The sequence below is a fragment of the Cibotium barometz genome, chromosome 30 (genome assembly GCF_041138505.1).
Source record: "Cibotium barometz isolate CiBa-2024 chromosome 30, ASM4113850v1, whole genome shotgun sequence".
NCBI lineage: Eukaryota > Viridiplantae > Streptophyta > Polypodiopsida > Cyatheales > Cibotiaceae > Cibotium > Cibotium barometz.
This window is the reverse complement of record NC_141075.1, coordinates 23,339,778-23,357,119: the sequence shown is the minus strand read 5'-3', so window position 1 is coordinate 23,357,119 and position 17,342 is coordinate 23,339,778. Positions and strand designations below refer to the sequence as shown.

Below are 17,342 nucleotides of genomic sequence, written 5' to 3'. Positions count from 1 at the left end.
AGATTTCTTCTTTTTAATTTTGTGTTTCATTAGCCTCGGTTAGCTCATGAACTATGAATCGATGCACAAATCTTTTCAATGTTATCTTTCGTAATTCTTTGTTAACAAGAAATATGTCGATTCTTTTGAACAAAAAATGCAACTAATTTTTTCAAGAATTTGATAAAAGAGTTAACTTTGTTCACCCTTTTGATAATAAAAAAATCCGTGATCAAAATGACAAAAAAGGCCACATCCATAAGAGCAAATGTCCGTAAAGAACACGTAGACATGTAAAGTGCAAGTTATAGACACAATCTTTACACTGAGTCTACTACTAACTTGCTAACAACATCGATACTAATTATATTAACTTGTTTCTCAAAGGATATATAATTACTTAAAAAGTTGAATTCACACTTGGTAAGGAGCAAAAAAGAATCTGTCTTTACACATGAATCAATACATAAGAGTATGGATGCATGACCTTGACTTAAAAAATAATAATTTGCTAGCCCAACTATGTGTTACTAGTAAGTCACTTAAATTGATCACAAAAGGCCATTTAAAAGCATCAATATTACTTAAATCAGAACATTCTATCACTTAGAAACCTTGACCAATGCAAGAGTGAAAAGATCAAATGAACTCAAATGCCAATCATTTTATACAACATTGTCTCGTGAAAAGAGGAGCTTCAACCACTCTTGGGCCTACCTGGAAGTTGACTTGATCGGAGAGTGCCATGAGCCTCTTGAGGATGACCATCGCAAGAGACTGCAGGCCACAAAACTGCCACTTGCAACCAAGGCAAGCTTAACCTTGGCAAAGGGAGATCTTGCTCGGGGTGATGGGGGCACCACAGCTGGAGTAACTTCGCTGACTTCTTCTTCTGCCCTTGAAATCTCTGCAGTCTCAACGTTAGGGACTTCACAATCAAGTGAGACCACAAGGGGAGGTCGATGCACATGAAGCCAAGCTGCACTCTCCCATGTGATTGCCCTGCATTTCTTTACCTTCACCTTGATTAGTCGAGGACAGCCTGAAGCGAGGCCTCTCATTCCCTGGTCAGAAATGGCACAGCCCTTGATACAAAGCCTCTTGAGAGAGAGGCACTTAGCAGCAATGCAAGATAACTCCAGATCCCCGACAGTCTCACTGTTGCACAAGGCAAGCCTCTCCAAAGTCAAGCAGTTGGAAGCCATCAGGCCCAAGCTAGCAGCTGTGGCATTGATGCCAATCAAGACAACCTCCTGCAGATCCTTGCACTTCATGGCCAGTGCAATCAGCCCCTCATCTCCAATGCGGTTGGATTTCCAGCCATCCACATGAAGCTTTTTTAGCCGCTTGCAGCCTTCAGCAACGGCCAAGAGGCCATGATTGGTGCACTCTGGTGTCTTGACCACATAGAGAACCTCCAGTTGGGTACATCGAGAGACCGCCTGCAAGCCTCTATCACTTAGGTGAAGCCTCTCCATGTGAAGTTCCACCAGGCTCGGCACATGCTCAGTGATGATGTCCAGCAAGTTGTCCCAATTTCCTGAGTTGCGGCATATCATGAGGGTGTGAAGGTTTTTGGAGCCAGCAATAAGAGGGCCAAAGAGCTGCGCGTTGAAGAGCTCCTTCAAGCACAGACGGCGGATCGTGCCACATCCAGGCCCAATGAACTCGGCAGACCCTTCAACCAGCCCTCTCAGCCGCTTGACAGTGAGATCCTCCAAAAGGGTGCAGTGACTCACAATGGCATTGATGCCACGGGCTCCAAAGCTGCAGGTGCCGCACGAGAGCGTCCGTAGGGTTGAACCACAGACCCTTGCAAAGAGATCGAGACCTTCGTCGGTGATTTGCCTGCAGCCCTTGATCTTCAGCTTGCGGAGGTGGGCACAGTGGCGGCCAACAAGGAAGAGGGCCTTGTCGCTGATGCTGGTGTTCTTGCGATCACCGCGGAGGGCAAGCTTGGAGATGCGGTCGAAGCGAGTAAAGATGGAGGGCAAGTAGGAGATGATCTCAGCATGGGCAAGCAGGGAGAGGCGTTGGCGCCCTTGGGCCTCTACGCAGTGCCATCGCTTGCAAACCAGCGAGCACTGGTTACGGTCCATGGCCCCCATCTTTTGAAAAACAACGGCGAGGCACTCATCTGGAAGCCATGTGGTGTAGTCCTCTGCATGTTGCCGCTGAGGGAGGGGCAGCAACTGCACGGGAAGGCCATCCTGCTCATCATCTTCTTCATTCTGGTCGCGGGAGGAGGCACAGGCAACGCTGGACGCCCGTTGCCCCATGGGCGGCAAAACCTAAAGTGCGCCTGCGCACTTAGACAGGCAAACACACACACACGCGCGCGCGCGCGCACAGACACAAAGAGGCGGCAAACCCTACCTACAGACGCAGAGGCCGATCCTGGCATTCACGGGAACACTCGGCGTCTCGCCGGGTCTCGGCCCATCCAGATCCACGCGTGCCGCGAAGCATCGTCTTTCTCGCTTCAACATCCATCGGAAGCGTATCGCCCCTCTGCAACATTTAGTTGCTCTAAGCCAGTGTTTGTCCTATCTATCAGAGGCATTAGCTGTCCATTAAACCTACTCTGCCAGGCTTCCGTGGAGTCGTGGACACGTGAAGCACACACAGAACTGCGGCCCATCATCATGGGCTTCAGGTCCGAGGATCATCATCACGATAGGCTTTCACACATACGACTCACAAATAAAACAAATTTTTTTAATATTTACAACAAACAGAAAAACCTTCTACACCACAGATTTTTCAAAATTCTGACCCAATTTCCTTTTCCAAAAATCCTTTTCTTAAAATAAGAAAATTAAAAACCTTCACCCTCAAAACTATGCCTTCGGTATCACTTTCAACATGCTAAATTGAACATAAAACAATGTGTAAACATTACACAGCATGAGGTGGGTCGTTGCTCCTAGCATCAACAAACCGGTGGCTCGATGAAATGTCGGATTAGATCCAAGCAAGCACCTTTGGGGATTCTTAGGAGCTTACGAATGGTGGTGCCATGCACAGTGTTGAATGAAAACCCTAACAAGGTCTGTTTACGAAGAACTGTAAAACTGAGTATGTATATTGCAAACCCTATATTAGACATGCTCAACTCATAGAGCTTACCTTACATGATTGCCTATCTTCTTTCTAGAGAGTTTTCAATACATGAAGCTAGCCATCCACACATTAAGGGCAAGGTTGCTGCAACTTGTACCATTTGGTGGAGTTGAGAGCTCTAAAACGATCACTTAGAATGCAAAGAAGAGGCCAACTAGCTTTTTTGTATATCTGTTTGATGGATGGCAATGGTAATTGCATGTGTGCTACTTATAACAGCATGACTCAGCATGATAATAGTGAAAGAATGGTTAAAAGGGTAGCCCCAAAGAAGCTATGCTTGAAAAGTACACAATAAATTTGAACCCTAATTGCAAGCCTTAGTTGGTGTGGTGATGGCATGAGGGGAGATCTCACACTTCATTGTCTTTCGCTTGAGATGATGAGGGGGGATGAGGGAGCACAAGAGAACATGAGACGAGCCAAGAACCAGAAGAATGCTTTCTCTTTCAGGGGTGGCTAAGCCCGGGGATAGGCACCGAAAGCGAATAAAAGTGAGCACCCAAGAATACTCCTCGTTATGCCCCTAAACCTTAGAACCTTTTGCATACTTTATTTGTTGATGAATGATTATTTGCTTATTTCTAACCAAAAGAATGCTTTCTCTTTCAGGGGTGGCTAAGCCCAGGGATAGGCACCGAAAGCGAATAAAAGTGAGCACCCAAGAATACTCCTCGTTATGCCCCTAAACCTTAGAACCTTTTGCATACTTTATTTGTTGATGAATGATTATTTGCTTATTTCTAACACTCCCCCTCAAATGATTATCCATCACTCTAGACGTGTACGGAATTACAAAGTAATCTCCAGCTTTAGTTTAACATGTTTGGATTTACTTAGTAATCTTTGGCTTAGGTTTCACCAACACGTGAGGCTTTACAAAAGAGTAGGGATATTACGTGTGTTTTGGGTTCAAGGAAGCTTTCTAGAAGACCCATTCATAATCTTGGGCAAGGTTGGCCTCTTCTTTAAAGGCCGGTTCTTCTTCTTCTTCACTATTTGCAAGGTTTGTTGATGATATTGCTAATGGATTGATGATTAGGCATAGTGATTGTTAAAAATATCATTAACACTATGAGAGTAGCACAAATAATGAATACACATAGCAAAAGTGAGAACAAGCTAAGAACCACAAGAGTGTTTTCTCTAATAGTGGAAGAGCATTTTATAGGCACTAAAAGTAACTAATTGTGAGCATCTAATAAAATTCCTCAAGATGCCCCAAAACCTTAGAACCTCTGAACCTTTTCTACTTGTTGATGTATGATTATTTACTTATTTCTAACAAGTGGAGCTGATTTGGGCCCCTTGTGTGAAGAGGGGTTTCATTTTTTATGCCAGTGCCTAGAGATTTGACTTCTTGAAATTCCACCACCAACTACCCACTTCATCCTTCTCCTCCTTAAACATGCCCTAAGTCTTAATCTCATTGCCATCTTGAAGAAATTGATGGATTGTGTTTCCAAGTAACATTCCTTGTCATTGCGAACGACACCCTATTCAATCAAGGTATGAATAAATCCCCGTGTCTGCATGCTCATTTGGGCACAAAGTTAATTCGTTAACCGTAGACATCGATAGTTGGTTGAGCCCTGAAGTGCAGTCCCAACACCATAGACATCGATAGTTGGTTGAGTCCCGAAGGGCAGATAAGTCCCTCCCGGGATTCTACAAAGAGTGTTATTGGACATGGGATGGGGCTAGCTAATAAGACCAAATCAAATTTTATAGTTTCATTCCACATTTTGCAATTATGGACACGGGATGGGCTAGCTAACAAGACCCAATCAAATTTTATAGTTTCAACCTACATTTTGTGATCGTTTTAAGGACTTGCAATGGTCATCAAAATCTCAAAGCTCATTTCCACACTAATAAAGCTAGCAAAAACCAGCTTCTAGTTGGTTGTCCCTTTTTTTTTTTTGTTGGAATGGCTCTTTAAAGCAAATACTAGCTACCTAGAAAAGCTTTATTTCCATGTTTTTAACTTTTATCTAAAATTTTGCAGCTCCCCTTGTCAAATACCAAAGAAACAGAGGGGATAAATGTGAGGAAACATGGAAAAGAGGTAAACTTTTTAGATGTTAGACGATGGGCTTGGGAAACTAAAATTTACGAGTGGCTAGCCTATGCGTTGAGCTATAACCACCTCACAATCATTTTTTTCTTTTTAAGACTCAAGCCCACCACCATGTAAACTAAATCATCGATTGACGTTGGCGTAGGTGGTTGTGCCTGCCAATGCTATTAACCCTCTCGTGGGAAACTGGTTGTGCCTGCCAATGCTATTAACCCTCTCATGGGAAACTGGCCCCCTTCACTGCACAAACCTTTTGCTACAACTTGCATATCCAATGGTTTGGTAGGCTTTGATGCATATAAATCTTGCCTATAATCAGTTGTATAGTTTATACAACCACTTAAAATTTTAGCAAAGCAAAGCTAATATTTTGATTAGGCAAGGTCTCCCATCAAGGCCCACATTTTGTTATGCCTATAACGCATCTAAAGTGTCATGTATATAATGAAGGATGGTGGACCCTCACATCACTTATTAAATGCGGAGATGAAAAGTGGGGGTATAATGTTTGAACAAGTGATATTTTGCCATATAAGTAAGGGATTGTATCAGGGTGAATGCTTATTATTCTATCCTTAATTCTCATATCTTCTTTGTAAGAAGAAAGGCTTCTGGTCCCCTATGGAGGTGGGTCTACTAGGAGCATGTGAACCCACTCATTGGAAATGATTATCTGTTTTTTTGAACAATTTCTTTGATGATTCTACAAAATGGGGAAAAACGTTTGTAAAAGGGGAAAAGGGTTTGTAAAAGGAAAGAGATACTTTCGCTTACCTTATGAATTTTAAATTTGGGCGAGCATTCCCACATCATTTGAATGAACAATTCTTAAATTTGGGCAAGTGTTCTCACTTTATAGTTAATTATATAATAAGTTGAGCATGTAGTGTGTCTTTGAGATGTGTCTTTTCATGAATTCAATCAAGAGGGAAGGAATTGGAAATGAAGCATTGATCTCTCTCTCTCTCTCTCAATCCATGCTTGAGAGCTAGGACATAGAGGAAAGGGGTCATTACCAATTTGGCATCTTATCTATCTGTAAAGGTATTCATTCTTTGTGGTGGGTTATTGAGTCTCTTTCGATCTATGCTTTATGCTTGAGAGCAAGGACACATAGGAAAGAGGTTAATACCAATTTTGTCATCTTCTCTAAAGGTATTTCATTATTTTTTTTATAAAAGAGATAAAGATATTTGGAGACCAAGAGAGAGCCTATACAACTTAAAAAGACCCATGAGAAGGGTTGTTGTAAAGCTAAAAGGTCTTATTTGTACAATGATTGGAAAGGGGTAATTAGTGCTTGTAACTTTCACCAAGCTTTATATCAACAAGCCCTTGATATGGCAATTTAAGTGGAGTAGCTACATGATTGTTTGCATAAATGGATGGAAACTATGCAAACATAAATAATCACTTCAAATGAAGAAAATTTTCCATCTCTCATTAAGTGTGTTAGTTGATTTTGCACATTAGGAAAATGGCTTAAAAAGGGAAAGGTGCATGTTTCCTCTGTCTTATGAATTGTGCATTTGGCAGAGCCTTCCTACTTTATCTTCTGAATTGTACATTTGGACCTTATTGCTTTATAATCACTTCCTCAAACCTTTTATATTTGGGAAAGTATTGCCACTTTAGATTTCCTCAATCAAAATTTACAACGATTGGATTGCATTAGTTAAAAGCATCAAGCTCATAGGTCTTTGAAATGTGCCCTTCCATGTCTTCAATCATAGTTCTTTGAGATGTGCATGTCGATGTCTTCAATCATAGTGCCCTTTCATGTCTTCCTTCAATCATAGTACTTTGAGATGTGCCCTTCCATGTCTTCAATGAGGTAAAGCATTGAAAATGAAGTATTGATTGCTAATATTGGTATGTTATAGCGTTTGCTAAGTTCTTATGAATTTATTTTAGAATATTGAAGTTACTTAAGATTTAGGTGTATAATGTAATACAATAAATAAATTTTAAGTCTCTCTCTCTCTCTCTCTCTCTCTCTCTCTCACACACACACACACACACACACACACACACACACACACACACACACACATTTGTGTGTTTTTGTGTGCGTGTTTGTGCAAAACTAGTCTATTACAGAAAACCATACCACTATAAAGGTAGCTATTTCAAGCATATTGTGTGATTACATAACTAGTCTATTAAAAAAAACCTATACCACTGTAAAGGTAACCATTTCAAGCATATTGTGTGATAATAACATAGTAAATAACTCTCTCTCTACTTCATGCACACACTTAACGACACATGCTGCCTTTAAAACATTATGCATGGAAATATTCCATGATTGACTCAAGCCCTTATGCTTCTCATGAGTGCAATATGTAACCTCTCTCTCTCTCTCTCTCTCTATGTGTGTGTGTGTGTGTGTGTGCGTGTGCGTGCATGCACATGCTCTCATGTTCTCATAATTTATTAGATGTTTTGGGTGGTTGAGGGTGATTTCTTATGGAGAGGGGTGCTGCGGCTCTCATTGCACATATATGAAATTCAATTTGAAACTTGTATAGAAAGCATGCAAGTCATGGACCCCTGTGTGGAAAAAACAAACTCAGCAACAATCACCTTGAAATAATATTTTAATTTCCCTATATATCAACTTGTGAGCTTATATTCGAATATGAGTGACTATAGTGAATACACTCATAGTGTGGGATGTGCATATGTTTTGTTGGGATGAACACTACTATAAATATGTATGTATACATGTGTGTGGGTTCACACATCTCTCTCTCTCTCTCTCTCTCTCTCTCACACACACACACACACACACACACACACACACACTTGCACGTGCAGCCTCTCTCTCTCACACACACTCTCTCTCTTGCGCTACCGCAGGTATAAACCCTCACCCTTAGACAGTCTACATGTGTGTGTGTGTGTTTTTTTTTTTAACGTTGTGCCTTTATGTGTCAATAGTAGTGTGTGCACGTGGCTATGCGAGTGCACCAACAAGTAGTAAAGCCTTAATGAAGGCAGCTCATGTTACCCTCTTGCTCAGACTATGTGTGTGTCAACTATGTATGTGTAACTATGTGTGTCAACTCTATGTACACGTGTGCAATTATGTGTGTCGCCCCATGTGTGTGTGTGTTTGTGTGTGCATGCATCGATGCATATGCACATGTATATCTCTATGTATATGTGTATAAGAGAGTGTGGGTGTGCATCTATGTGCTTATGTGTTTGGATGCACATGTGTATGTACATGCTTATGTGTGCGTGCATGCACGAACACTTATGTGTGCATGCATACATGCACATGTGTGTGTGTATGTTTGCATGCTTGATGTGTGCATACACGTGCATGTGCATGTGTATATCTGTGTTGTGTGTATGTATGTAAGTTTGTGTGTGTGTGTGTGTGTGTGTGTGTATGTGTTTATACAATTATATATATGCATATAAATGGGGTGTGTGTGCATGCATATGCATGTATGTTTCGACTCTATATATACTATCAAGTGTGTGTAATTGTGCATGTATCGATTTTGTATGTTTATGTATGTGCACACACATGGAAGTGTATGTGTGTATAAGTGTACATGTGTGTGTCGAGTGTGTGCATGCCAACTCTCTCTATGTAACGTGCGTGTTCGAGTGTGTGCACCTTTATGTGTCGATAGTGTGTACGCACACGTCTGTGTGAGTGCACCTTTTTGTATTTAAAGCCCTAATGAAGGTGGCTCTCACATTACCCTCACGTTGAGACCGTGTGTATCAACTTTGTGTGTGCATGTATATTTTGTGTGTGTTGATAAAATCGCATGTGTGCATGCAACACTATGTTTGCGCTTATGCGTATGCACGTGTATGTGTCTCTATGTGTACATACACAAGAGAGTGTATGTGTGTATGTGTGTATGTGTGTTCTTGTGTGTGTGGATGTACACATGTATATACGTGCATGTGTGTGCATGCATGTACGCTTGTGTGCATACATACATGCACATGTATGTGCACATACACACATATTTGTATGTGTATGCCTGTGTGTGTTATGCGAGTGTGTGCAAGTGTGTGCAAGTGTGTGTAAGTATGCAATGTATGTGTCTGTGTGCATGCACATATGTGGTTGTGTACACGCATATGCATGTGTGTGCTTGGGTGTGTGTCAATTTTATGTACACACATGAGAGTGTGTGTGTGTACATGCACCTATATGTCTCTATGTGCATGTGTGCAAGAGAGTATGGGTATGCATCTATGTGCTTGTGTGTATAGATGCACGTGTGTATGTATGTGCATGTGTCTGTGTACGTGTGTTCATGTATATGCATGCATGTGCACATGTGTGTGCATGCATATGTACACGCTCGAGTGTGCATACATGTGTATGTATGTGTGTTGTGCATGAGTGTACGTGTGTGTGTTTGTGTGTGTGTGTGTGTGTGTGTGTGTGTGTGTGCATGTAAGCATGCAAGAGTGTATGTATACCAGTGTACGCCTTTATATGTATGTGCACATGTGTGTGGGTGTGTATGCATGCACATGTATGTATGTGATTATATATGTGCCGATTCTATGTGCATGTACAAGTGTGTATGTTCATGTGTGTGCACATAAGTGGAAGTGTATGTATGTATATGCATGTATGTGTATATTGAGAGTGTGTACATGCCAACTTTGTGTATGCACACGTGCGTGTGAGTGTGTGTGCCTTTATGTGTCAATAGTGTGTGCATGCACATGTTTGTGTTAGTGCACCCTCATCTATTGAAGTCTTAATGAAGGTAGCTCACATTACCCTCATGTTGAGACTATGTGTATCAACTTTGTGTGTGCACGCGTATGATCATGTGTGCCGATATAATCACATGTGCACGTGCACTGTGTGTGCTTGTGCATGTATATGCACATGCATTGTGTGTGCTTGTGTATACGTATGCCTATGTATGTGCACGTGTATGTGTCTCTATGTGTACGTACACAAGAGAGTATATGTGTCTCTATGTGTACGTACACAAGAGAGTATATGTGTGCATGTATGCAAGAGAGAGTGTGCACACATCTATGTGCCTGTGTGTGGGGATGCACACGTGCATTTGCACTTGTGTCTTCATGCACGTGCATGCATACATGCATGTGTGTACACTTCTATGTGCATGCATGTGTATTTGTGTTGTGCGTGTGTATACAAGCATGTATGTGTATGCTAGTGAGTGTGTATGCATGTCGTGTACACGCGTGTGTGGGTATGTATGTATGCACGTGCATGTAGGTGATTGGATTTTGTGGGCACACATGTGGGTGATTGGATTTTGTGGGCACGCATGTGAGTGTGTATACAACTTTGTGTATATGCGTAGTCATGTGTGTGTGTGTGTGTGCATGTGCATATACAAGTGTATGACTATGTGTGTGAATGCTTACATGTGTCTATACGTGTATGTGTATGTGAGTGTGCGCATGAGTGTGTGCAAGTGTGTGTATGCAAGCGAGTGTGTGTGCATGTGTGTCTATGTGTTTGGGTAAACGTGTGTATGTGCATGTGTGTGTGTGCATGAGCATATATAAGTATACGACTATGTGCGTATATGCTTGCATGTGTCTATGCATGTATGTGTATGTGAGTGTGCATGAGTGTGTGCATATGTGTGTCTATGTGGGTAAACATGTGTATATGCATGTGTGCATGTATGTAGAATTTTTGTTAAGAAAAAAATAATTTTAAAAAATAGAAATGGTTATTGCTTTTACTTTTTTCTTTATTGGTGGAGATATGTGGTGAGGTGTGCTCACTTATTATATCCTTAAATAGATACACCTTACATATAATGATGGGGTGTTCTATTTTTTAACAATGATGATAGAGAGAAAAAGAGATACATTTTCATCATATAAGTGACCTCTCTACAACACTTCCCCCTCTTTACACTAAAATTTGAATTTGAAATGGGAATAAAGCTTGTCTTTCACTCTTTAACTCTCCCTTCTTATGCATGGTAAAATGAGATGGCCACTGAGTGGTGACACATGGGTAAATGTTGTGCGGCAAGGGCAAAATAGAGAGAGTAATAGTACATGATTACCCCATACAATTTAGAAGCATGATATATAAAAAGAAAGAAGAAAGTTTACAATTTTGACACTTTCTTTTTTTAAGATTTGAAACATATCACGCATGAGAATTACAACCTAGATTTATGGATTGTAAACTATATGGGTAATAAGCAAATTATGGTAAAATGACAAACATTTTCTTTCTTTGGTATTGCATTCAAAAAGCATATGATTCTTTTTTTTTTGGCTATTGTATTTGTTGATGCTAAAACAAAATTTAAAAGGCATTAAATTTAAGAATCCTAGTTCACTTTTGATTGAGAGTTGTGAGTTGTCTCCTTGAGATTTTTTGAGAGCCACTTGAGCTTCTCTGAGGCAATCTTTGATTTACTTGAAGTAAACTCTACTCTAAACAAAAGTAATTAACTATACTATGCATTTTTAAACACCAAGTTCTACTTTCAAAGAGACCAAAGTCATAGGAGAAGCAAGAGTAAGTTCCAAAATTATGTAGAAATATTAAGATTTTGATACATTATGGATGCTTTATGAAAGAAAGCTACATCTAGATTAACCTAGATTAGCCTAGCTTAGCATGGATTAGCCTAGCTTAGCCTAGATTAGCCTAGCTTAGCATGGATTAGCCTTGAATAAGCCTAACTTAGAGAGATTAGCTAGTAATTTTCTATTTATAAAGTGATTAGTGCTAAAGTAGGCTTATTTGACTTATATACATGACCACCCTTTCACATTACACTTTAATGTGTCCATGGGCATGGTCCTTTTCCCATTCTCCAATCTCTTAGCCTTAGGCCCAAATCATATGAGACCTTTTAAACTTTGTTACCCACCTAAGAGGTTCCATCCTCAAAACCATAAATGTGTATAAATATAATCCACATGGATGGAATATATCACCCAGGACTCATATTAACATTTTGCTCATACTCATGCCATGTATGTGGTGCCAAAAACATCCCCATTAAATCTTTCGTTCATCCCGTTGCATTGAGGATAGTATGGTGTAGCATATCTATGCTGAATTTTTAACTACTCACATAAATGGTTCATCAATTCACTTATGAAACCTAGTCCCCTGTTAGAGAGGAGATCTAGTCGTATTCCAAACCGACAAAAAATCCCTTCATACAAAAATTTGGATACCTCTTTTGCATTGACTGCTCTCTTTGGCTTCTGCCCACCTTGAGAGGTAATCTATGGCTATAAGTATATAACATTTCCCACGTGCAGTCATGGTGGGTAATGGTCTAATTGCATCAATCCCCCACTTCTCAAAGATGTTAAAAGCAAGCATGACATTCGTGGGTTCAAACTTTATCACTCTTCTCCCCATCCTTTGGCATTGGAAACATGACTTACACCAATGATATATATCCCTCTCGATAGACATAACCTTCTAATATTATCGTTTGTAATGTAATCTTAAACAAGAAATTTCCTCCACAGCCTCCTTCGTGATTCGTTTCCAAGATATGATAGATTTCTTCTCTCCATGGAATTCTTCTCAACACTAAATCTGGCCCTTTCATAAACAAAGCATCATTAATAAAACAAAAATTTTGACACCTTTTTAACAAAATGATACCTTTTTGATTTTGGCACATTCGGTGGGACTTTTTGTCATGAGAAACCGATAGGCAGACCACCATATGGGTGTAAATGGAGTCAAGGGGGAAGGAGAACATTAAAAGGTCTAGAGCAAACAGTTTTTAAAGATGCAGCCATTGCCTTAGAATACACTCAACCATATGCTTTTGCAATAGAAATGGCCATTGAGGCAATGGAAAGAGCAAGAAAAAGGTTCACACATGCCAAGCTAATAGAAGTGCAGTTCCGCTAGGTAGATGAGAAAATTGGGATAGGGCATGAGTGGGTGAGAAAGAGAAGAAGGGCTTACAAGCCTAGGTATGCTCCGGATGAGCCCATTAAATTTGTCTTAGGAGGCTTTTCCAAGGATGAGGAACCTAAAGAAAAAGGCTATCCATAGTGAATTTACAAGAAATTCCAACAAGCTAATTCACTGTTATTAAGCGTCATTGGACCCCTCAAATGCATCTAATAACCCATCAAACCCTTCCAATGTAGAGGTGGGTTGTCAAGAAGCTTCTTCCTTAGGTAATCCTCACCATTTGACCAAGTATTCCACCAAGGTTCGGTTGCTCTCGTGCCCAAAATCAATTCCGACACATACTCAATCATCCCCTCCTCTTTCAATGGAGGTAGCTCATCTTGCACAAGAACTTCGGCCCGAAATCAATTCTGATACATACTTAATCATCCCCTCCTCTTTCATTGGAGGTAGCTCATCTTGCACAAGAACTTTCGGCCCAAGGTAAGCTTGAAGATGTGATACATGAAACACATTATGAATTCTTGTGGTTGATGGAAGCATTGATTGGTAAGCAACTTCACCAACATGTCTCAAGACCTTGTATGGCCCATAGTATTGATGAGCTAACTTGGTGTTTTTGTTGCCCTTAAGAGCACCATATCTAGTCTTGGAAATTCTCAAGAAGACCCAATTTCCCTCTTTAAACTCCAATGGTCTCCTATGAGCATTTGCATAATGTCTCATCCTTTCTTAAGCTTGCTTCATATTAGCCTTGCATTATTGTAAGAGTGCATCCAACTTTTCCATCTCCTCTTGCATTAGGATTCACCCCTTCTTGCTTTTAGCCATCATTGGCATATTCACTTTGTACCCATAGAGTGCCTCAAAAGGTGACATGCCAATGCTCTCATGATTCATACTATTATGAGCAAACTCGGCAAGCAGCAACCACTCATCCCAAACACTTTACATATCATGGCAATAGCGCCTCAAGTAAGTCACCCACTTGTTCACTCTCTTAGTTCGTCCATTAATTTTGGGTGTCAAAACAGTCCCCATAATCTCAAATAATGTCATAAAAATGTACTCATAAACTTCACATCTCGGTCACTAATAATTTGTTGTGATACACTATGCAACTTGAACACACGATCCACAAACTACTTTGCAACCTTGGAAGGAATGAAATGTGCTACTTTTGTTAAGCGGTCCACAACCATGTATATGCTATCCTATCCCCTCCTTGTGTGAGGTAGCCCTATGATGAAAGCTATAGAAATGTGCATCATTTGCTGTCGAGAATAGGCAAAGACTGAAGCAAACCACCTCGCTTATGTGCGGGATCCTTGTTTTAGTGGGCAAGGTAGGCAACTTGTCACAAAAGAATACACACATTTCCACATTCCCTTCCAATAGAAACTCTTCCATACCTTTGCAAAGGTTTTAATGCCCCATGTGCCCCGATAATAGAGAAGAGTGCATTTCTTCTAGTACTCTCTTCTTGTAGTTTGATGTAGGCACAAGGTAGACTTTGCTTTTGTAGTAAATGAGTCCATTGTGAAGCTCAAAATGCAGCAAATCATCATAAGAATCTTAATATAAAATTTGCCACATTGGTGCCACTTCCAGGTACTCTGCTTAGATATTCAATCTTTATGTACCTTTGAAATGGTATATGTCCACATACGTGATAATGCATTTGCCCACAATATTCTCCTTCCCTTTCACATAAGTGATCTTGAAATCATAGTCTTGCAATGTATCCACCCATCTTCTTTTCTCGGGAGATAGTGTAGTTTGAGACAAAAAATATTGTATTACTCTATGATCACTCTTTACAAAGAATTATATGACTTCTTTATTTCATGAAGTATTGTGAACATCTCATAGACATGCATAACCATCTCTTTCTCATCAAGCTTTTGGCTCTCAAGTGTAATTATTCCATGTTCTTGAAACAAAACATCCCCAATGTCTCTTCCACATGCATTAGCTTGAGCCATGAATGGGTTCGTGAAAGTCTAGGTATACAAGTATAGGGGCTGATTTGAGCATTTCCTTGAGCTCTTGGAAGCTCTTATTTGCTATGTCATCCCAAAAGAAAGCCTCTTTCTTAAGCTTGTCGGTAAGAGGAGTGGTAGTATGAGCATATCATTTAATGAACCTCCTATAGAATGATGACAAGCCTAAGAATCCCCTCAATTGAGCAGTATTTGTAGGTGTAGGCCAATTCTTAACACATTCCACCTTCTTTGGATCCATTGTAATGCCTTCCTTTCTCACTCTATACCCAAGAAACTCAACCTTTTGTGCCATAAAGGTGAACTTTCTCTCCTTTGCATACACTTTATTGGCTCTTAAATCATCCAAAATAGCCCTTACATGCATTAAGTGCTCTTTCTCACTCTTGCTATATATTAAGATATCGTCAAAGAACATAAGCACCCATTTGGAAAAAGGGCAAAGCACTTTGTTCATTAAGGCTTGAAATGTGGCCGATGCATTGCATAACCCAAACGGCATAACCAAGTAGTGGTAGAGACCCCTCTCGATTTGGAAAGCCATCTTGTACTCATCACCCTCTTTGATTCTCAGTTGTTGCTGACGCCCCGATCTCAAGTCAATCTTGGAGAAGAAACATGCACCCTTTAGCTCATCAATCCTTGGAATAGGAAATCATTCTTGATTGTTGACTTATTCCAATCCCTGTAGTCTATACACCTGCAAAAATTTCTGTTCTTCTTCTTAACCAAGAGTACGTGTGATGCAAAAAGTGATCGATTAGGAGTAACGCATCCCATGTTCATGAGCGCTTACACTTGCTTCGCCACTTGATCCTTTTTCACTTTTGACAAACTATAAGGTGTTGAAATGAGTGATGCTAGAGTGCCAACTCACCTAGCTGATTTATCCCACATGAGCTATCATAGCATTGTTGTACTTTCCTCATATAAAAGGAGGACATTTGAAGCATTGGAATATAAGCACAACATCTCAAGTCTTTCTATGAGTACAAGTTTCCATCTTGTAACCTAACTGAACTTGAGTCTAAAATTAATTAGCACACACTCATCCACCATGAGTATTGTTCATTTTCATCCACCTTAGATTAGTGTTGTCATTAGTGTAGGATTAGATTAGGCTTAAGATCTAATTAGATAGTTGATTGTCATTAGGGAGCTTGATCCATGAATTTCATCATGGTATCAGAGCCTAGGTATAGCTCTCCCAGCTAAGCTTGATTTAGAATAATCTTGTGAGGTTTAGCAACTTAGGTATTTGATTAGAGAGGAGAACTTTACATCTTTAGCCACTGTAGGCAACTAATGAATTCTTTTAGCAAAAGGAGGGAAGATAAGAGTAGAAAGAATGGTGTTTTTCATGTCTGTGACAAAAGTACATTTTGTTTCTCTTACTCATGAGATTACTGGTTGCACCCTTCACCCATGACAAAGAACCAATCTTAGCAGCTTGTGGTGTCTCAAATACCTAGGCATTAGCCCAAAGTAGCGTGCGCTAGCCACCAACACGAACATATAATCCTTCTTTTTCTACCCCTCTAGGCCTATGGTCTGCCTCTACTATCTATCTCCCAGCCTTCCTTTCCTTTGTAATCACTCGCACCAGACCATTAAGCTTTCCTTCTTTGAAACAACACCACACACATTTGTCCTCTTCATTTCTGGCGCACAACACATAGGCTCAATTATGTTGGACACCAAACTCACACTCATCCCTCTAGATGTTTCCAAAATGCTCTCCCCCTTCAGCGCACCTCAGCGCACTGGTCTGTGCACCGTTAACAAACATCACCGAGACGACTGCCCTGTTGCCGTCAACAAACGTTCTGATGCGTGCCACTGAATGGTGAGAGAGAGAGAGAGAGAGAGAGAGAGAGAGAGAGAGAGAGAGAGAGAGAGAGAGAGAGAGAGAGAGAGAGAGAGAGAGAGAGAGAGGAGATAATATGCATTGATCACAAATAAAAATGGCAGTTATAAACATCGCTCTCATAGTGTGATGCTTATAGCAATGTATGATAAAATTTTAGCCCTTATAGACCCATTTACAGTTTTGTTACATGACCAAACTTGTACAAGATAATGATTCATATGAAACCAGTGACAAAAGTATTCTCCTTATTATAAGACACATTTTGTGCGTCAACCCTAGTCATCATAAAACAAAAAACAATGATTCATGATTATAGTTTGAGAAGGCCAATGTGACATCCTATTGAGTTTGGATAAAATACTCTAGGTGTATACAAGGCACATATAGACA

The 17,342-nt window shown here is 40.4% G+C and overlaps 1 pseudogene across 1 annotated transcript; it reads right to left on the bottom strand.

Annotated features, from left to right (window-relative positions):
• Positions 1-538: 538 nt before the first annotated feature.
• LOC147621290 (F-box protein At1g47056 pseudogene) lies at positions 539-2,501 on the bottom strand (annotated as a pseudogene). Its single transcript, XR_015269791.1, has 2 exons — positions 2,356-2,501; positions 539-2,270 (listed from the first exon to the last, which is right to left on the bottom strand). The product of XR_015269791.1 is annotated as an F-box protein At1g47056 pseudogene (transcript).
• Positions 2,502-17,342: the final 14,841 nt, after the last annotated feature.